At 35.2% G+C, this 22,394-nt stretch overlaps 6 non-coding genes across 6 annotated transcripts; 5 read left to right on the top strand and 1 right to left on the bottom strand.

Annotated features, from left to right (window-relative positions):
• Window positions 1-2,847: 2,847 nt before the first annotated feature.
• TRNAN-GUU (transfer RNA asparagine (anticodon GUU)) lies at window positions 2,848-2,921 on the top strand. The gene has a single exon. It is a non-coding gene; the product is annotated as a tRNA-Asn (tRNA).
• A 2,257-nt stretch (window positions 2,922-5,178) lies between these two features.
• Window positions 5,179-5,252, top strand: TRNAN-GUU (transfer RNA asparagine (anticodon GUU)). The gene has a single exon. It is a non-coding gene; the product is annotated as a tRNA-Asn (tRNA).
• A 2,281-nt stretch (window positions 5,253-7,533) lies between these two features.
• TRNAN-GUU (transfer RNA asparagine (anticodon GUU)) lies at window positions 7,534-7,607 on the top strand. Its single transcript has one exon. It is a non-coding gene; the product is annotated as a tRNA-Asn (tRNA).
• A 2,311-nt stretch (window positions 7,608-9,918) lies between these two features.
• LOC143204361 (U6 spliceosomal RNA) lies at window positions 9,919-10,025 on the bottom strand. The gene has a single exon (XR_013007589.1). It is a non-coding gene; the product is annotated as a U6 spliceosomal RNA (small nuclear RNA).
• Window positions 10,026-18,152: 8,127 nt separating this feature from the next.
• TRNAN-GUU (transfer RNA asparagine (anticodon GUU)) lies at window positions 18,153-18,226 on the top strand. Its single transcript has one exon. It is a non-coding gene; the product is annotated as a tRNA-Asn (tRNA).
• Window positions 18,227-19,478: 1,252 nt separating this feature from the next.
• Window positions 19,479-19,552, top strand: TRNAN-GUU (transfer RNA asparagine (anticodon GUU)). The gene has a single exon. It is a non-coding gene; the product is annotated as a tRNA-Asn (tRNA).
• Window positions 19,553-22,394: the final 2,842 nt, after the last annotated feature.

The raw sequence follows: 22,394 nt of genomic DNA, 5'->3' as shown, positions 1-22,394 counted from the left end.
GCTAAGTGTTTTGAGCCATCCTTGTGGCGGCTACTAGAACGGCCACTATTACTTTCCTTACTGAATAGTGAAGGAGGGCGAGAATGATGAGAAGTGCTCGAAATTGATCCTCTGCTCCCTTAGAATCAGGGCGCGGTTTACCATACCGGAGAGCGGGCCATCCCTTTTATCTAGGGATGAGGAAGGAGAAGATCGGGAAGACTGGGAAGTGGCGAGGATTTCAGAGGAATTTAGGTGTTAAGTTTAGGTCGTTGGTTTTTGTGTTTGCAGAAGGGATTTCCTTTTAAGGGTATTACCCTTTGTTTATAGGGGTTTATGTGTGGAGAGGCTTAATTTAACATTGTGTGGATTCACTAACCGATATTTCTTCACTTTGCGTTGCGATAGATATATAGCTCTTCTTCGTTTTGACGCATTCGCATAGTTCATGTATGTATTTCCAAGTAGTTTTCGGACTTTTTGTTTCGCCGCCATATATGGGATTTTTTTCAGTTGTATTTCATTTCTGGATCATGAACTCCTGTTCGTAGACTGGGCATCCCTTATATCCAGGAGAGTGTCCCAGCTAACGCAAATGGGTCGTGGTACACAGGGGGTTTTGTCATATGATCTCTTTCCGCATGATGGGTAGGTTTGATATTGATAACCTTAAGTTAAGATAACCGGCGCTGATTCTCTCAGGAAGAGAGATTTTACGAAAAGTTAGTATCAAGCTATTGGTGGGCGTTATAATACCATCCTTCCTAGTAATGATACGTCTCACAAAGACCACTCCCTGAGTTTTCAACTTCCGCAAGATTTCCTCTTCAGAACAGACTGACAAATTGTTGCTGTAAATCACTCCCTTGCAAAAATTTAGCGAGGGGTGAGGTGTGAAATTTATGGCTATATCATGTAACCTTTTCATTCTACCAACCCTATAATTAGCAGCTACAACCAATAATGTGCTGTTCCAGTTTTCCGACAGACTCAGGCTCACCCACAGCCGCTATATAACATTTGTATATTATAAATGGCGAAAGCCCCATCAACTAATCGTCTGTAGTTGAGATTACGAAGTATTTATCAGAATCTACCGAGTTATATTTTGTGGTTTCTACTTTCTCTGTGTTTTAAGGTCACCTACCGTAAGTGCCGCGCAAACGTCGGATAACGGTCAAGCGGAGCCTGCGCGACTACCCGCGCCCTCGACCGGTACTGGAGTTCCGAGTCCCTGCACCGTAACTAAATTCTCTCTATGGCGTACTTCCATATTGAAAAAAGGAGGAAAGCAAGAAACACTCAGGGACCATCACAGGACTAGATAAAACTGGGGCCCCGGTATCGTCACACTCGTATTAGGTTCGCAGAGTATCGATCTTGATTAACACTCTACGATCGCAACCCCCTGGGGAAGTGGGACGAAAGGCTACACATAAGAAATGTATAAAGCAATAACGTTTCTTTACGATATAAAAATAATTTAATACATTTATTTCAGAGAAAACTATAAGACGGCGAAGCATGAATATACAACTTAGGGATGTGCAGCTCTTTGACGGTTGTAATTCATCTTTTCACATACTTCACATTTCTCTACTATGATTCAAATAGCGAAATTGACAAATGAGACTTAATGAAATATTCTAACATTGCTTCTAAAATAACCTAATTTTTAAAATCGTATATTAAAATTAAGGAAGATTTACTATTTTAGTATATGCATCTGGACGAGGCATCGATAATTCTAAAAGAGACTCGGTCCACTTTTGACAAATCGATAACCAAATATCATGAAAACAACAGTGGATGAAAAATATTAAATTACGAGTAACATCTGACAAGGATTTGTACGTCATCATATATTTTAATAAAACAATAACAATAACAGTTGCAAAAGGCTCAAAGACTGAAGATTAGATTAGGTTTTGAAGATACGATGATGATTAAAGTTTTGATTTAAAAAGATAACTACAATCGTCATGCAGATGTGGGATTATGATCCAATACTGATAATTAAGAAGATATAGTGATGAGGGCGGAAACATTTAAAGATGAAAGAATACTTAACATTAGATAACCATATAAAATAGTACTATGGATCTTGAAAATGTGTGTATAATTGATTTTGATGTTTTACCATATTGAGGGCCGTAGCCGATTATAAAAGTTACCTATTTATTATCCTCTACTCTTCTTGACTTATTTTCCTTCATTTTTGCATTTTCTCTGTCATTTTGAAATACTTCAATTAATGTACTTTTATCTTCGAAAACTATAAATCCCAAGTATTATAAAAAAGTTAATTTGTAGAATAACATAAAATTATTTAGAAAAATGTATTAAACCATTTACATTGTATAAATTAGAACGGTATAAAATGTTAAATATATGACTTGTCTCGATACAAGAGCCAGTATAGAAAGGAGGAAGAAAAGCTAGTAGAGGGCGCTGTGACTTGTATCAAGTGGGTATAAATTACCAGGGATCAAAATAAAGTTTCTCTTTTGTTCCAAGGCCATAAGTGGTGTATTAATTCCGTCCCGTCCCGAATCGTCAGTGATTCGTAATATAAAATACGGTAAAAATAATTAAATATGGACTTATAGAAGTGATAGGCAATTGATTGACCGTGGAGTTTTTCTACTAACTCGTCAGTTTCAAAAAACGGAAACCCCGTCTTAGCGCTGATGTAGCTTATTAAGATAGAACAAATGTCTGACCCTAGGTAGCATAGTGCATTACCTTACGTTAGGCTGCTCTTACATAAAACGATGATAACATTTTATTTACACATGTTCCGTGTTTTAGATAACGTTTTATAGATTTTGTATAATTCTATATTCACTATTAAAAACAAATTCATACGGCTCCGTGGCGCAATCGGCTAGCGCGTTCGGCTGTTAACCGAAAGGTTGGTGGTTCGAGCCCACCCGGGGCCGCTATATACTTTTGAAACATTTTTCTTCAGATATTTGTTAATACAAACAGATAATGTTTCAACAATATTTTTAATAAATTAAACTAGAAACAAGATCATTCGACAGATTAGCCTTTTGTGTATTATCTTAAAGTGAGTTTTGACAAGAACTGAAGAACTTATAGACTGTAAATTGTTTTACTAGAAGCTACAAGACAAACCGCATTTAGAAATAAGGCAAGATACGGGTATACTGGCTCAATGGGCTAGCGCGTTCGTCTGTTAACCGAAGGGTTGGTGATTCGAGTCCACGAATCGTCCGTCGACGAAAATATTTTATTTTATTAATAAAGGTAGATAAAGTCTCAACAGATTTATTCTGCAAAAATAAGAGTACACAACTATAATTAAACTGATATTCCTTGACTGTATTACCTGGAAGTGCGTCGGGGCAAGAAGAAAGTCTCGGAAATCCTCTTCTAAATGCAAGCTATAGGACAAATTGCGTTTAAAAACTATTAAATGAAGGTCTGGGTTATCTGTGATCCGAAAAAGCTCACCAGCAAGCAACTGTTAAAGCTTGTCAACATCATCAACGCCATCCTGAAGTTAAGGCATTTCCCAAGGGATTGGGAACATGTGCTTGTCGTTGTGAGTACAAAAAAGAAAGTCAAATCAAATCCATCTGACTATAGGCCGATCAATCTGATCGTTTAAGACCGATTAGACTAAGTATGGCACAACAGTCTAATCTTTAAAGCGAACCAGCTAGGTCTACCAAATAACCTAATCCTCCCTGATTCATTCATACTTGGAGGGTAGATTCTTTCAAGTAAACGTCGGCGATGTGGTCTCCTCTCTAAAACTTATATCTCAAACAATCTCCGCAGTAGTCCCGCAAGGTGCTCCACTAGCCCCAGCCCTGTTCAACCTTTATATGGTTGATTTCACTAACATTCACACATATGATATATACATGATACAGCTTTCTTCACCAGCGGTTACAGCCGCGACGCCATCCGCGACAGACTCCGAGCCCAACTGAATCAGGCGATTCCGTGGCACAAATTCTGGCGGCTGCAGATTAACCGGAACAAAACTCAGGCTATTTTTGTCCACGCTTATAGCCTCCAAATCGAAAAGTCCATATCCTCTGGCTGCAGAAGGTATCAAACCTTGGTCTCCAGTTCGACCGCAGGTCCCAATGATCAGCTAAAATACAGCACGCTATTTGAAAAGACAATGGCGTGCAAAGAAACAAACTCCAACACCCAGAACGCGGCACTCTATAATATGCTAGTCCATCCAGTCTGCCTCTACGAGGCACAGGTGTGGTACAGGTACATCTCTGAGAGACAACTTGCGCTACTTAATGCCCCGTTGATCAACGCTCCATGGTTTATGAGGAGCGTCAACACTCATCTCGATTCAGGTATCCCGTTCGTGAAGAGTTCACGAACATGCTCAGTGTAAGCATCTCCCTAGACACCTTAGAACATGAAAACAGCTTGATCAAATCCCCACCTATCAACAAATCCCATCCCAGTCGTATCCCAGGGTATTTATCGCCTGCATAATTTCTCTATCCCGAACCCGAAGAGACATCAGCAAAAGACCATTCGGTTCTAGCTGGTCAATCTGGAATAAAAAAAGATCTGGGTTATACGGTAGCTCCATCAAGACCTGCCTGCCTACTTATCTCTATCAATTTTGCTGAATAATTAAAGGTATGTGATTTAGCGTTGCCGTTAGAAAAGACAATGATTTTCCTATTAATAATTTTTTATTGATTCTAATTCGTGCCTGGGTTTGTATCGAGCAAGATCACCTTCCTGCGTCAGTGCGGGCTTTATAACAGTTTGTGTAAATTTTGCAGGCTTAGGTCGTGATCTTTTCTAAACTTCAACGTGTTCATATTTATCATCCACAACAACAATTCGTTTTAAAAGTGGTTCGATTTTGCTTCTGGATCAAGTAAAGATCGGCGATACAGTCTCCTCTCTAAAACTTATCTCTTAAACAATCTCTATAATAAATAATTTCATAGGTTTTCAACAAAGGGCCGGCCAAATAGATAACCAAATTCTGACACTAACGTTTCCTGTAAACACCACACGATTTTTAAATGAACCTGTCCTTCTCAGAGGTAAAAATATTAAAATATGAAGTTCTATTGGGGATACCAAATAACTTATCTTGATATCTATGCTTGGCTAATCTTATATATTTTAAGTTGAATTTACACTCTTATAGATTAAACTGTTTGTACATAATCATAAGCCTCCGTGGCGCAATTGGTTAGCGCGTTCGGCTGTTAACCGAAAGGTTGGTGGTTCGAGCCCACCCGGGGGCGAGACATTTTCATTACTCCTGAATTGTAAGTCTGTTATATCTTTCATTTTAACTCTAGTTGCTCTGTCCTAAAAAAATACATAAATCATTGCTTCAGGTATCAAAAGCCCCATCTTGTTTGAATAATATCTTTGAATTTATATTTTAATCAACGTTTCAACACTTTACAATGTGAAAATTTTTAAAACATCTGCATAAAAATATTATTTTTTTCGATCACAATATTGGTATACGAAAACGTATTTGTTTTAGTACGTTTGGATCGCACAATATTTGATTTTATCTCTTTGGATTTTCGGGTTTAGATACGACATCTTTGGTACGAAGGCGTTCCAGACGTTGAATGATGCCATCTATTTCATGAATCAGTTTTAGTCGCTTCTGCAGTGTTCAGGGTAGAGCGGCGCATGACATTTTATAAGGTTAGGCCAAATTATCTAGGAATGTTCTTTTTTGTAGCAGATTAACCGCTTCCACGTGGTAGCTTATTTTCTTCGATGGTAAAACGTTGACAAATCTGGTACCGCACTGAAAACACAACTGTAGTTTTATGACTACTGTGATTGCAATCAATACCTAGTTTCTGGGGCTGCTCTGTGACTAATCCGTAGACACATATGTTATGGTATTCGAGGAAAATAAGAAAGGAGGGTATCCAACCGAAGCTTTCCAAAGCTTTTTAAATCAAAATGTCTACAGGTAACACCGAGACTGTGAGCGAAGGAAGACATTTTGATTTAAACATAGCCCCGAAAGAAATGTCTAGTGGAAATTCAGATAAATATATGGTGGAAATTAGACGTTAAGCGCTCCATAATTTCAAAAGTTTACCGGAAAAATAAAACGAAATGCAATTTATAGATGTTCTTTCTTCCAACGCTAAACTGAATTTAATGAACAACATAATCTTTTGCGTAAGGTCACGTCGAGATGTTACCACTTTGGGAATTATATCGGTGAATGGAAATTTTTTTTTTAATCTTTTTTCTATTTCTCTTCGTGAGTCCACAATCTGCCCTATTGGCAATAAGTATTTCTTATGTCTATATTATATATACATGGCATGTAGAAAATCACTTCATTAAGCAATCTTCTGTATAAAATATTATCTTAATTAAGTAGTCTTATTCTAAAGTTTATTCTAAAGTCTACATATGTCCAGTAATCAGATCAGGTGGTGTTAAACGTTTTAGTCTACGCACTTCACTATCACGTTGCATATTTAGCTGATTAGCGCGTATGTTGGGATGCACTGACACTCCTTCGAAGTACTTCATACAAACACGTTGAATTACACTCGTTATAGGTTCTAGAGGAATATCGCATCAACAATGGCACGCAACACCTTATTTTGGAACCGTTGAATGATGGATATATTAGATTTGCTAGCGGTACCCCATAGTTGGATTCCATATGCCCAAATGGGATTGAGTATAGAATCATACAGCAATACCTTGTTATCTAATGATAACTTAGATTTGCGCCCGATGAGCCAATATATTTGATATAATTTCAGTCCAAGTTGTTTCCGTTTAGAGAGTATGTGCTTCTTCCAGGTTAGGCGTCGATCTAAGTGCATACCAAAATATTTAACATTCTCTATTTGGGGGAGTTGTCGATTATTGATAATCACTGGTGGACATGTTCTTCTACGCAGGGTAAACGTTATATGGGTGGATTTTGTTTCATTAGCTTTAATGCGCCATGTTTTCAACCATAATTGTATTTGCTCCAGGTGGGTTTATAGGTTTATTGATGCTGTGACTGGATCTTCATGTGATGCTAAGATTGCTGTATCGTCTGCATATGTTTCCATAGTAGTTATTTTTGTGGTGGGCAGATCAGCCGTATACAGAAGATACAGTACTCTACCTAGTTCACTACCTTGCGGTAAATGGAGATAAAAAGGGAACTAAAATGATTATATCTACATAAGATGATAGTTATTTATTCATGTTATAAAAAATATGATAAAGTACAAATAGATTAAAAAATACGAAGGGATGCTTTTTGAACAAGCGATTTGGTAATCTTAAGTATACCCCTATATACGTATGTTATTGTACAGTAAGTCGCAGAAAGGAACTAGATGTCGTAAAGTAGTTATTACAGTAAAGTAGATCAGCTCAAGCTTCATGGTTAAATTTACTTTTAAGGAAAATATCAAAACATCGATCAAGCTTTGTATATTGTTTTTACGTTATCTGATTAGACATATTATCAATAAGGATATATCTCATTCCATATTATTATCTCACCAGTTTTCGACAACGTAAGTGTGAGCCTTCGTGGCGCAATCGGCTAGCGCGTTCGGCTGTTAACCGAAAGGTTGGTGGTTCGAGCCCACCCGGGGGCGAGGCATTTTTATTACTCCTGAGCTCTAATTCTATTACATCTTTTATCTTAACTCTATTTGCTCTGTTCTAAAAACTTACATAAACCATTGCTTGAGGTATCCAGAACCCCATCGGGGTTAATGAATATCTTAGAATTTATATTTTAATCAACGTTTAAATACTTCTCTAAAATTTACATCGTAACAACTTTTAAAATATTTACGTAAAAATATAATTTTTCTCGGTAACAATATTGGTATTCGAAAACATATTAGTTTTGGCACGTTTGGAGCACACAGTCTTTGCTTTTCTCTCTTTGGGTCTAGATACGACAACTTATATATGAAGGCGTTCCAGAAGTTGAATCATGCCATCAATTTCATGAATCAGTTTTAGTCGCTTCTGAAGTATTCAGGGTGGAGTCGCTCATGATATTTGATGTGGTTTGACCAAATACTCTAGGAATATTCCTGTTTTGTAGCAGTTCAACCGCTTCCACGTGGTAGTTAATTTTCTTTGATGGTGAGACTTCGACAATTCTGGAGCCGCGGCGTAACATGACCAGTTTAGCTTCCGGGGCTGCTCTGCGACTAGTCCGTAAACACATATGTTACTATATTCGAGCAAAACAAGTAACGAAGTTTGTCTGACCGAAGCTGCCCATAGTGAATGGCTATCAATAAAAAATATAATCAAAATATCTGCATATGACACTGATACTACAAGTGAAGGAAAACACTTTGATGTAAACATAGCCCCGAAAATCTGATATCGTCGAAATTCTGATAAGTAGATTGTGAAAATTATGAAGATGTTTTTTGTTCCAGTGATAAAACTGTATTTAATCAGCATCATAATCTTTTGGAATGGAGGTTAGACGAAATAAAACAATTTTCGTTACATAATGTGATATTTATTTATTGACGTTATAAAAAATGTGATAAAATACAAATAGTTTAAAAAAGAGAGAGCAGCGCAGTGTTACGTGAAGAGTCTTGCACTCTCGCTGGTGACATATCTGAACTGAACGATTGTCAGTGTCTGAATAATTTAAAGTACCCTTTAATAATATTCCAAATAAACTTCTCGGGTTGCCAGATTGTCGTTATCATTTACTGTTCGTCGTTGAATATTTTAAACCTTACGTTTAAATTAAAAATATATCAATTTTTATAAATCACTTTAAAAAGCTATTGACCAAAGTTCAAAATTTTAATTAATAAAACACGCCACTAATTATTGTTTCGAATTATTGATGAACAGGCGATGTAATGGAAATTGACCGTTATTATCTTGAATTATATATAAAGCATAAAATATCAATTTTCAAAATATACCTTTCATCCTGGCCTTTCATCCATTTTCAAAATATACTCTCTTCTCTCAATCTCTACTTTACTTGTTTGTTTTGTTCAATCACAGACCACATAGAACTGGCAAATAATTATGTGTTAAATTACAAGATATTTCACATTAAATTCATATAGAACAAGTTGCATTATGTTATCTATTATTCCTTGAAGTGGCAAATCTTCAAATAAGACTCGCATCATTGATGCTATTTTACAAACCACTTCATCTTCTCTCTTAACTACTGTGCTGTATCATATCGGAAACCGCTAACGCATTAGTTCAGTACGATGAAATGGATTTTCTTGCTATAACGTATTCAGACCTTAGTTGTTCTTTTTTGTATTTTAGTCCCGAGTAATGTTACTCATGTTTCATTTCTCGAATAATGTGAATATTATTGATTCATTCATTCATTCGTTCGTTCGTTCTTTCGTTTGTTCGTTCGTTCGTTCGTTCTTTCATTCATTCATTAATTCATTTATTTATTCATTCATTCTGCCAGGAGCCGTTTTGCTACAGAGGGACTGATTGTCTCTTCTTGCAGAACCTTCATGGATAAGTCTATAAGTATATTCGAGAACTGACATGATGATATAGCCGTGTTTATGTATTTTGCAGCGGGGATCATAATCATCAGTTGATTGCAAACATTCCGATATACTAATGACGGACATGCATGCCTTTGTATTGTGGAGATATTCTCTGTGTTCTCAGAGAAGAGAGAGGTACACTGGCTCAGATCGGGGTGAAATCTAAGGGAGCTTGCGTAATTCATAAGTGGGATTTTTCGCTGAGAGCCGAGTGGTGGGATCGCTGTGTGGAACGCTCTCAATATAGTTCTAAAGGCGGGGTATTGAACTGGGTCTAGCTTCTTCACATAAGAGGGGATTGGAATGATATAGCACTGACTTCCAAAATCTAGATTACTTCTTATCAATGCTTTGTATCTACTGTTTAACGATGTTCGATGTGCTACCCAAATATCTCTAACGTTTCACTATTTTGCGTGTCCTCCTTGCACAGGAGCCATGATAATCTTTTTTGTATCATTCCAATTTTAGAATATGTACCTACAAAGCGAGTACAGTGTGAATATAAGTAGGCACACGGAGTCATACATACATAATCTTACAAGATTCAAATGCTAATCAGAAAAAACAACTGAACTCAGCACTACTTTAAGAACATATATTCTCAAAATATAAAAAAGAATATTAATTAAATATATGTCTTCAAAAAATAACAATGAAATCCCAGAATGATGATATTACAGAAATTTTAAATATAATATTGTTTGTTAATTGTATTTGATGACCTATACTTTACCTAACTTAAAAAATCCGATTTAATCAATTTTTTGTAGCCTTGTAGTTATGCATGTGGTGTGACACACAGAAGTTTTAAACATTTCTAACAATACTTACATCATAAAAGAAATGTTACCAAAGCTACGTACAGTAAAAGAAACTATGCAAATATCTAGTATAAGAATTCGCAGTCGAATTTAATATGTTAAAGTAGGTCTAAACACAGTACTTGATGCAGTTTCATGTATACTTCTGACTTTAAAAGTGCAATGTTTTAAAATTCATTCTATATACTTATATTATTCATAATATATAATATTGTACTATATTGTATGCACAAGGTATTTTATTACCAGGTGTATTAAGAAAATCCATCCATCAGTAAGAACGTCCGTCATGAAATATATGTAATTTAAATGCTTATGTGTTATAGTTACGGCTATTAGATATGTAAAATCGACAATTTTGTTGCCGAGTCAAATAATTTGGACTTCGAATAATAATATGATTATCATCATATAGCACATTTTTTAAGAGCCATCGATTAATTGTTTTGTCTAACATGATACACTTGCTCCCATTAATACTATTCTCACAGATCACTCTTGAGAGTTATTATCCACAGTAACATAATTTCATCTTTTATCAAGTGTTGACCGAAAACCCTTTTAATTGATTTTCTTCAATGCTCATGTTTAGGGCAAATCTAAGTAGTTATAAAGATTTTTCTCAAAATTGTAGTTATACGTAACTTCTAATTCATTTCAGGTTTCTGAATATTGCAGCTAATAATTACGCTAATATGTGCATGAAGAATTAAAATCAATAAAATAACTTCATAAAATTTTAATTCCCCATTTATTGGAGAGATGTTCGCGCGTGGGGCGTAGGACAAAAGCAAAGATAAACGATCTATGTTATAAGATATGTAACTATATAATATTCTATTGTTTTTGTATTGTATTGAATTTTGTAAGATATTATTAAAGTCAAATATAAATTTCAAAATTGTTTTATTGATATAAGTTTTATTCTTATATACAAACATGTATTATTATATATTTATGTTTATAACATAAAAATAAAGAAAGATCATGTATCCTTATAATTGCTGTTTTAAAGTTGTTACAATTCTGAAAATTATTTTACTTATGATACTTTATTAAATCGTTCAGTGGTGCATTATTTTAAACTTTTGAATACTTTTTTGATTATCGAAACTAAATGCGGAAATTACTTTTAATTAAAAGCCATTTAAAAAGTTTAGTGATTGTTAGGCCTAGAAATAGTTGTTTTAATATGTTTTAATATACAAATATTTCTTATTTTATGTGATCTTATTAATGTGATCTATCAAATATATTTCAGATCTTAGTTTGAAAATACAATGAAAATAAGATTCAGTACATATCATTTTTAAATTATTCCCTTTTCTCTGTTACACTAACTTGAAAAATGGTGGTCGAATTTCGACAATACTGGTTTGTATGAACCTGAATAACTTAAAATACTTAGATCTTCCTATCAAGAAACTAGTTTCTGAAATACCAAACAATAATAAACTTGTTCTAACACTTATTACAAAATTATCAACAAATATAAATGTACCGTAAAAATGTTTTAAATAGCTTATGTATACCATAGTTTGTACATGAACTAGGGATGCAGAAATAATACTGATATATCGTTATATCAATATTTTTTGAAAGAAAATATTTTCATAATATATCTTTGGCCGATATCGATATATCGATATATCAATATTTTTTAGCCGATGTTTTTCGACATTTTTTGGCACTTAATTTTAAATACTCATAACACTACTCTTCAAGACATTTAGAAGAAATATATATATTTTTAAGCTCATATTTCACTATTTTTATTTTTCCTTAAAAATATCGATATATTTATTTGTAAAATATCAATATTTTTGTAATTATTGTAAAAAAAAATTTCAATATTCATTCATTTATTCATATTAAATTATATCGACATATCGATATATTTTTAAAAATATCGGAAACGAAAATATCGATTTTTTCTTTGGTGACCAACACTCCTAAAAGGAAGGATCTGATTATGTGGGATTACTGTTTATACTTAATAGTTAGGTCTGTAAGCTTGAAATATTTCAAATGCTACGCTAATTAAATTGTTTACCAATAACTATAACAGGTTAATGGAGAGGTCCCCGGCCTGACACATAGATGGCGATATTAGAATCAAATCCATACGTTTTTTAGTTATCCCTAATACTGAAAAGGTGCGAGTATAAATTTGACAGTTTTCGGATCATTGGTTTGTGTATTATAGCATTTTGAGTGAAGCAAATTTTGTTATTGTGAAAAAAATTAATAAAAAGGAATTTTGTATGTTGATAAAATATTGCATTTTTAAAGAGCAAAAATACAGTTGAAGCAAAAACTTATCTTGGTGCCGAGCTTCCGGACACTTCCAGGAAAATCAACTATCAAGTATTGGTATGCTAAGTTTAGACGTTGAGAAATGAGCAACGAAGACGGTGAAAGCAGTGGACGCCCAAAGAGGTTGTTACCGATGAAAACATTTAAAAAATTGACAAAATGATTTTGAATGACCGTAATTGAAATTGTATGAACTAGCAGACACTCTAAAGTTTCAGTGAGCTCGAGCTCACTTTAGGCCAAAAACAACGACGAGTTGATGATTCGGAGTAGCGTTTGAAGATGATCAAGCCTAATAAACCGTAATAAACCCGAGCTTTTGCACCGATATGTGATGAAACATGGCTATATAATTCGACAGTCATTCGAGTAGACTGCACACGATAAACCCGCTGCAAAGCATGGGAAATCTATACAGACGGCTGGTAAGGTTATGGCGTGTGTATTTTGGGATGCGCAGGGAATAATTTTCATTAACTGCCTTGAAAATAATAGGACCATTAACAACGACTATTATATAGAGTTATTGAACCGTTTGAAGAACGAAATCGCCGAAAAACGGTCGCTCTTGAAGAAAAAGAAAGTGCAGCTTGACCAAGACAATGCACCGCGTAAAAAATCCATGAATTGGGATTCGAATTGCTTCGTCATCCACCGTATTCTCCCAGCTAGTACTTCTTGTTCTCAGATCTCAAAAGAATCTCTGCTGGGAAGAAATTTTCGTCGAATGAAGAGGTGATCGACGAAACTGATTTCTATTTTGAAGCAAAGGACAAATCATACTACAAAAATGGTATCAAAAAGTTGGATAACCATTATGTTAAATAAAAAAACTAATTTTGCAAAAATATGTGTTTTATTATGGTAGGCCGGGGACTTTTCAATTGACCAGTTATATTATCAATATACATACATTTTAATTTATATAATTAATATTTCGCCCTTCAACTAAGTATATTTAAGTTAAGTCTCTGGGATGCAACTGGCTAGCGCGTTTGGCTGTTAGCTGTTCGAGCCCACCCGGGGGCGTATTTATTTTATTTTATTATTACAAATTGATAACGTTTCAACAAATATCTTTTACAAAAAAAATACTGATTTGCCTTTTTCGAATTGATACGCATTATGCTTTAAGAAGAATAAAAACATATCAGAATTTATATATATTTTGAAGAGGCTATCCGGCTTATACGGTAGATTCATGAAAACTTCTAGGACTCTCTGTAGCAGTTTTTCTTTAAGGAATATAATTCATAGTTGCTAAATAACTTACGCAGGAAGTAACCTCGGAAATTGCTTTAATATTGATTGCTTGGATAGTTTGTTTCAATGCCCTTTACTTTCTATAATCTAATTCTGACCTTTTATTCTATGGTATATTACAGGTCGTTGTGACAGATAAAATAAATTTGCATATTTATTATCCTGTGCTCTTGAAAATTTATTGAACGTCTTTTCCTTCATTTCTTCGCTTCTGACATTTTCATTCTCTAATCCGTTCTAATAGCTAATATAGTTCTATTCTCTGATACGAAATGTCACGCGTATTAATAGAAGTGAAACTTTTTGGCTGTGAAGTGTTAAAGGACATAACGTATCACGCACTACATAATATTCAAATAAGAGTTTAGTTCTAGAGAATCCCCGCACAATGACTTGACTTTGCAATGTTGGGATTTGTTCAAATTGAAACATATATTTGAAGATTATAATATAATTAGAATAACTTATTCTGAATTCACATGTTAACTTAATATCACAGGATCTAATATTTCTGTTCAGACCAAAGCTAAAATGTTTTTATATATTTTTGGTTCCCAGTAATAATAAAAACATAAAATTGAGAACATTTAATAATCACATTTAATTTTAAAATAATTTTGAAAACGAAACAGAGAAAATAAAACAATATATAACTATATATTAATACACAAATACTACAATAATTAACTAAAGTTATAGCTCTTTTAATTTAATTGCTATATTTGAGAAGTATAATATATATTCTCTAATCCACAAATTAACGTAAAATCTCACTTGAAACTTATATATTATGTCTAAATTATTACAATTTTTATAGACATATATAATTAAAAAAAAAATAATAAAACGACATTATTACTCAATAATATATCTTGCATAGTATTAAAATATATGTTCATTGTTCCCTCATCGAATCTTTTCGATGTGGAAAACCAACATAGAAATCCATCGCTCAATGGATTCAATAAAATTTACGAGTGTAATTCAAATCAATTTGCATTAAGCCTCTGTGTAGAATATACACGTATAAATTCATTGGTACATTATTTTAACATTTCATAATGTCCTTCGCTGATTAGGATTAACATAAAAGTTACTTTATTTATACTAGGGTCAGAAACTAAGAATGCGGCTTCATGAAAATGTTTTTTTTAATCTCACTTACCCATGCTGCAACACTCGTGTGGTTTGCCACTTTAGGGTTTTGTGGAATTTTATTCCGGGCCATCAATTTGGTTTCCGTAATAAACACGGAACAATAGAACAAATAGATAGATTAGCCAACCAAATTAACAAAAACTTAAACGATAAAAAATATTGCTCTGCTGCATTTCTCGATCTTTCTCAGGACTTCGACTAGGTTTGGCAAACTGGATTTCACGTTAAACTGCCTCATACGCACTTTCTATTGCTGAAATCGTACCTCACAGATTTTACTGTCAAACAGGGTGACGAATACACTGACCTACACCCAATATATTCGGGTATCTCGCAGGGCGGTGATTCTTCGACCTCAAGAAACATTACTGTTGCAATATATGCTGACGATACAGCGGTTTTATCATCACATGAGGATCCAATATCAGCCGCAAAAAACCTCCAACTTCATCTTAACGAAGTCGAATTGTGGTTGAAAACGTATGGCGTATCAAAGCAAATGTGACAAAATCTACCCATATGACATTCACCCTTTACAGAAGAACATGTTCCTCAGTAAAATTGAGTTTTCATGAACTTCTGCAAGCAGACAACTTTAAATATCTGCGAACGCATTTTGATCGGCGTCTGACATGGAAAAAACATAGTGACAAACCGCAAACAGCTTGGGCTTAAACTAAACCAAATTTAATGGCTGATAGGGCGTAAATCTACATTATCATTAAATAACAAGGTTTTGCTGTATAAGTCAATACTTAGGCCCATCTGGACCTATGGTATTGAACTGTGAAGTACTACTAGCAAATCTGTCATAGATGTCCAGCATATCCATATCTAACATCCATATCCTCCAGAGGTTCCAGAATAAAGTTTTGCCAGTCATCGTCGATGCCCCATATTAGATCTCCAACAAACTGATTCAGCGCGATATCCCCTTAGAACCGATAACGAGTGTATTTCGAAGTGCTAGTTCGAAGTACTTTGGAACACTATTAGTGCATCCCAATGCAATTGCCAAACAGTTAAATATGCGTGATGACAGTGAAGTGTGTATGTTCAAACGCGAACTATCATACGAATTTATTAATAGACACAAAGAGTGAAATTTAATAATTTCAAGAATAAGTTAGAATAGTCATTAGAATAAGTTAGGATGGACTTTAAAATTAGTTAGAATAGAATCTAGAATACGATTTTCGTTATAGATTGTACAGCAGATCACTTACTGGAGTGATCTTCTACATGTTAATTGGAATGCTTATATTATATAACGGAAATCATACAATAATATTTATTGTCTACGGGCAGATTGTTGACGTTTTAAGAGGTTAACAAAAAAAAAGGGTTTCCTGGAATCTAATTGGTGTTCTTGCTGAATATTTTTAAAATCTTTATGAGTCAATAAAATGTTCCTGCTCGTGTTTCATTTAATATAGCATCCATTTGATTTTTAGCAGCAGTTTTGTTTTGTTGTATTATTTGTGTCTGATATTAATAACATTCACCTCTCACGCCTTGATACATTCTTATGAATACCTGATCGATTAAGCTCAAATTTAGAAGTAGTTATATTTTTACCAAAATAGGAACCGCCAACCGAAATCTCTAAACGAGCCACACTTCAATATTCTTTGCTTAATTTTAATGCGTGGAATGACTATATGATCAAATTTATCAGTCATATTTATCAGTACATTAACTTTTGAAGGGTACCCACCTGGAAGGAATGTTCTCATATGTCTGTTCAGATTAAGTGTTGTAATATATTGTTCGACTAATCGCACACAGGTGCAGACCAGGAAACTAAACTCAAATTATATTCCTCTATAATCCTCCACAAGCTAGACTATGGCTCCCTACTCTTCGCCGCTGGAGCTTCAACTTACCTCAAATCCCTAGAGGCCTCAAAATACTGCACTTAGAATATCGCTGGGTGCTTTTCGAGCTCCCCTGTAATTAACTTGTGCAGTCTTACATCAACCCCTCCACTTTCTTGCTGTAGGGATTTACTTTCACTGAAGTTTGCTGTGAGATTACTTGTTCTACCATCTTCCGTATACCTGACCTCAACTTGGAGTACACTACTACTAGTAATACACCCGTCCTGGACCGTCTTATCCCTAGCTACTCCACTCGTACCTCTCACATAATTGAAGATCTTCTGTCTAGGGCCGGAATTGACTGGTTGCATCGCATGCTTGTCCACTACCCCAATTTTCTCCCTTGGACCTTCACTACTCCCTTCATAAACATATCATTATGTCAATATTATAAAAAAGAATATTGTCCACCCATTATTCGGTCAAAGTTCTGTGAAATTTTCCATTCTTACCCTGGCCGCGAATATATACCGATGGCTGCAAATCCCGCAGCGGATTTGGCAGTGCATTTGTGGTGGACAACCGGGCATTCCGTTTCAAGCTCCCTGAACAGGGTTTAGTATTGACCGCTGAACTCTTTTCTCTCCCGATATTTAAAGCACTATCGTACATCTCAACACAAACGTTCAAGCAATGGCTAATCCTGACTCCCTAAATGCTCTCATTTGTTTCCTGGAACAGAAGTTCACCTTCTATCTGAATGGGATCGGGACAAGTTTACTGTTGATCCCTTCTCACGTTGGTATAACGGGAAATGTCCGGGCGGATAGCGCGGCTAAATCGGCAGCCTCTTCTCCCCTCCCCATCCCGGATGTTTGTACCGACCTTATCCCATTCATTTCTTGTTCCACAAATAACGAGGTACAACGTTGTTGGGCCTAGGACGTCAACCACAACAGGCTGTTTGAGGTTAAAGCTGATTATTTCTCCCCTCTTCGCGTTCCTTCATTTCGTCACCATGGTCATCACCAGGTATCTTTGAATCGACTGACATTGGGCTGGGCCACTGTCGTTTCTAGCACAGTCACTTGATAACTTCGAGCCCGCCTGACTTCCCCTCTATATATAGCATTATTTTAGATTAAACGAAGATGATATTTTGATTACACATTTTTCGTGTTTTAGATAACTTTCTGTATGTTCTATCTATTTCTATACACTCTGTTAAAAATTAATTCAATGGCTCCGTGGCGCAATCGGCTAGCGCGTTCGGCTGTTAACCGAAAGGTTGGTGGTTCGAGCCCACCCGGGGCCGTATGTATTTTATTTTATTAATACGGATTGATAAAGTTTTAACAAAGGTGTGTTGCCCAACAAAACAAATTTAGTGTTGCCCTTGTGGAAGTCAGTGGATTTTCTATTGCTATATTCCAGCCGTTTTAATGGCCTACTTTAGTCGTATTAGCTTGGCAATAATTTTTGTCAGTAGACCCTCGAATTTGTTATTTAATTTGCCTCTTTTTCAGTTAAAGTGGTCTTTGCAAGCACTTGTGTACATTTTTCTGGCACAAATTACGATATTTTTAGCACATCATTTTCGTAAGTGGTGCATTTTCATCCTTACAAATTTAAACATTGTTCGATATCCTTTCAGGTCCTTTTGGTATCAGATTTTATGCAGCCAGTCCTATGTACAGTCTTCAAAAATGTTTTAGACTGCATTTTTAATTCTATAACTGAAAAGATATTGTAATGAAAATGTTTGTGCTACCATCAGGTACAAGGCCAGGCTTGTAAAAGTAATTATTATATGTGCTCATCTAACAATTTAATACCATTTCAGCTCATATGCCGTACTTAGCTATTGGAAGTGGTCCAGATTTCAATAGGTATACAATGTCATATGTTTGTCATAAATATTAGGTTTGGCTATACAATCTCATGATAAAGCTCATCTTAAACTAAGTTCATTGCAACTGAATTTCGTCGCTTATTATGCATTAATTATTTGGCTTATGAGCTTTTGTTTTGATTTAGATCTTGATTTTGTATTATTCCTTTGGCTCCCATCGTCATTTTCCTTTGGCTTTTACACAGCAGGTTTATGTACCCTTACTTATATTTTCCTCTTTGTTTTATTTGTTTGATCTACTAGTAATTTAATAAACCTGACAGTTTAAATATTTATTAGGAGTAGTGTTCTATTGAATTGGCAGTAAATTCTAACAAAATTTTTTCCCGGCAGCTTTCAACTTTATTATATTTCATTCACAAATGATCAATATCAACTCAAATATAGAACTCCTGTAGAGGAGCTAATCTCAGAAACTCCACTCCACTCTCATTGATATCCACTTAAAATAACAAATCACGAGTTGCAATAAAGATATAGCTTTTAAATTCTAATGTAGCAGTCACTATATGAAAACGAGTCCTCATTACTACATCTTCCTGTCACGCTAAAATTGTGTTTTAAAAATTTATTAAAACATACAGCCTTATAGCAGTGTTCAATTAAATTTTCTAGTATTTTATATATTTTGATGTATATTGAGAAGCATTTATAAGCCTCCGTGGCGCAATCGGTTAGCGCGTTCGGCTGTTAACCGAAAGGTTGGTGGTTCGAGCCCACCCGGGGGCGTCATACTTTTATTACTCCTAAGGTGTAATCATGATATATCTTTAACCTTAACGTTTAAATGCTGTCGCCTCAAATATTATGTAGCTAAATAAACAAAATGAAGTGATAAGTAATCTTAAAATAACTGTTAATTTCACCAGAAAAATAATGTATTCGTAGCATTATTTTCATGGCCTTAGCATTTTATAAGGTTTGACCAAATTGATATTCTGCTCCTTTAGAAATGTTATTCTAGATACATTGCAGTAAACTTTGGCTTTTAAATCACGTATGAGATGACACCACAAGTTTTATATCGTCCTATGTTTTAATAAAATCACGTACCGCGTGTGTCAACTCCTCCCACGCTGCTTGGTCTCAACCAAGAACAGCTAGCGATGGCATCTATAGCTTCAGCTGTTCAGAAAATTCCCTAATAACACCATACTTATCGTTATCTGTAGTCATGTTTTGCGAGTGGTAATCGAGTGACTTCAGCTTAATCGCGCGAATAAATTCTGATCTCCTTTCTCCTATATCAAGATGGCTTAAATGGATGCGTGGCTGGACAGCTGAGTCCATACCAATTAACCTACTGTTTATCTTACACCCCAATATAATTAGCGGTCGAATTCATTTCCCGAAATAATCGTGGAAACACCATTACTTTAATTTTTCCCCCTTTAGTAGAGTCTAATCGACCCCAAAGAGTTACTACATTATATTACAACTTCCAGAAAGGATAACACATTCGAAAGAACTAGTACGGCAAACATTTTTAATTAGTTTTTCGAAATCAAGTGAGTCAGAATCTCTAAATAATTTGCAATACAGCTCCTTAGTCCTCTGCAGTAAGATTAATGAACAATCTGACAATTATACAATATCTCTTCTCTTTCTAGATTTACGGTAGATACAAAGCATTAATCGACTCTCAATCACTATCGAGGTGTGATATCCCACTGAATTTTGTTTCTGTGTAAATACGGAACCATTCGGACACAACGGACTTTGTAGAATATCTCGAACAAAAATTGCAGTATCCGCTCCAACTCATAGTATCATATTAAAGTTCTAAAGAAAAGGGGTTCCTAAACTTGTATAATTTACCTCTCTTGGTTCGTCCCTATTCCGCTGTAACCTTTGGCGATAAAACATGAACCCGTAAAGCTTCTCTGTCCCTCTTGCGGCCAAACTGTTCAATATGAATCTTGTACTTTTAACCCCCTATATCCTAATAGTAATGGTAGTTACTCTTCTAGTTACAAGGGCTGCAAGTATATAAGTCCTAGCTAGCTATTCAAAATATAATCGCATCTATAGCAATACAGTCTAATATTGACCAATCTGTTCTTACAAAACACCCTCATCCTAAAGTCGCATAATGTCTTACCTATCCAAATGAAGGATATTGCCCTCAAATTCTTCCTTTTCTGCCTCTGAGAAAATTAGTAGTAATTCAAATATCAGTATATTCACTGTCACTAGAAGCATTGCAGTGTCTCTTTAATTATTCACGAAGAGCTGTAGTTCCTTTGAGGTATCGAGGGTCTGTCCTTTGTTCTCTTACAAGAGATTATTGTTCGTGGATGCACAGTCAAGTAGAATTTCGAACAATTTAAAAAATTACGGAGATTCTACTATTCAATTCCACCTGTCTCATCCTTTAGCCACCTGTAGTATCTATCTTCCCCCGTCTCTAAATGTCTCTCTGACTCACTAACTTCTCTGCTCTTGCAACTATCCCTTCTATTTATCGTTTGACCCTCACCGCCAGCCACTCTGGAATCAACATACTTTACTTATATCAACTCTTATATCAACATTCAACGTCATATTGATATTATAGAGCTTATCGTGTACGATCAGAACATACCTATGCTCTAGCGTTAACTTATTATTGGCAACCTCTTCCATGGTAAATACTTTATAGTGCAATACACTTTCTTACCTTTTCAATCCTACCATTAGCAACTCATTTCCCTTCAATTCTTCTCCTCCTCCTAACGCAACTTTCAATCCCAACAAAACCGACTGCCATGTGTTCTCACTTTCTTTTTGTACCAAACGATTCCATCATTGATTCAATTTTAATCAGAGCCAGCATGAGCTCGGCCGTCTTAACATCTATGCCATTCACTGCTAAAAGAACAACCATCGTCCGATTCCCTGGCAGAATAATTTGTGCTCCAGAGGAAGAAGAGGAAGCGCACAATGTCCTATTTGATAGCCCGACCATCATTTGAAAAGTTCATTATTTTTAGGCGAAATTAGGCTCGTAAAATTATGATGGAAGCTAAAAGCTTCTTGGGGGGTATATTTTATTCAGAATTATGTAGAATACCATTCCTCCTCGACCCATTTCTGGAAGTGAGTAAGATATTTATGGGATTCCTAATCAACTACATCCTAGGCTTGATCTCGCATGGCAATCGGTAGTCTGAGCAATGAAAAACCTCACAAATATTAACTGACTACATTACTAAAGTGCCCTGCGACTCAAATTTTTATAGAGTATTTGCAATTTCAATCACCTCCACCGGCGATATTGATTCACTCCTTAATATGGTAAATGTGCGGTAGATGCCATAAAATGATAGTTACCTAAGTAAACATTTAGTGACTTCTACGGAAGCGACGTTCGCAGTGTTTTGTTTTTCACCAGTCAACGCCATTAACTTCCCTGGAACTGAGGTGTTACGAGTGGTTGCAACAAAACTATTTTATGTGACGGCAGAGTGCTGGCTTTAGATTTATGAGGATCCTTATGCGTCCGGAAATTTTGATATTATAAAGTAAGTACTTAACATATATATTTTACACTTTTGAACTATATACGTGTCACATAAAAACAATTAAATAT

Source organism: Rhynchophorus ferrugineus, unplaced genomic scaffold (genome assembly GCF_030347505.1).
Source record: "Rhynchophorus ferrugineus isolate W39M unplaced genomic scaffold, kcgeb_rfMv2 rfM10, whole genome shotgun sequence".
Classification (NCBI taxonomy): Eukaryota; Metazoa; Arthropoda; class Insecta; order Coleoptera; family Curculionidae; genus Rhynchophorus; species Rhynchophorus ferrugineus.
This window is presented reverse-complemented; position numbering and strand designations above follow the sequence as displayed.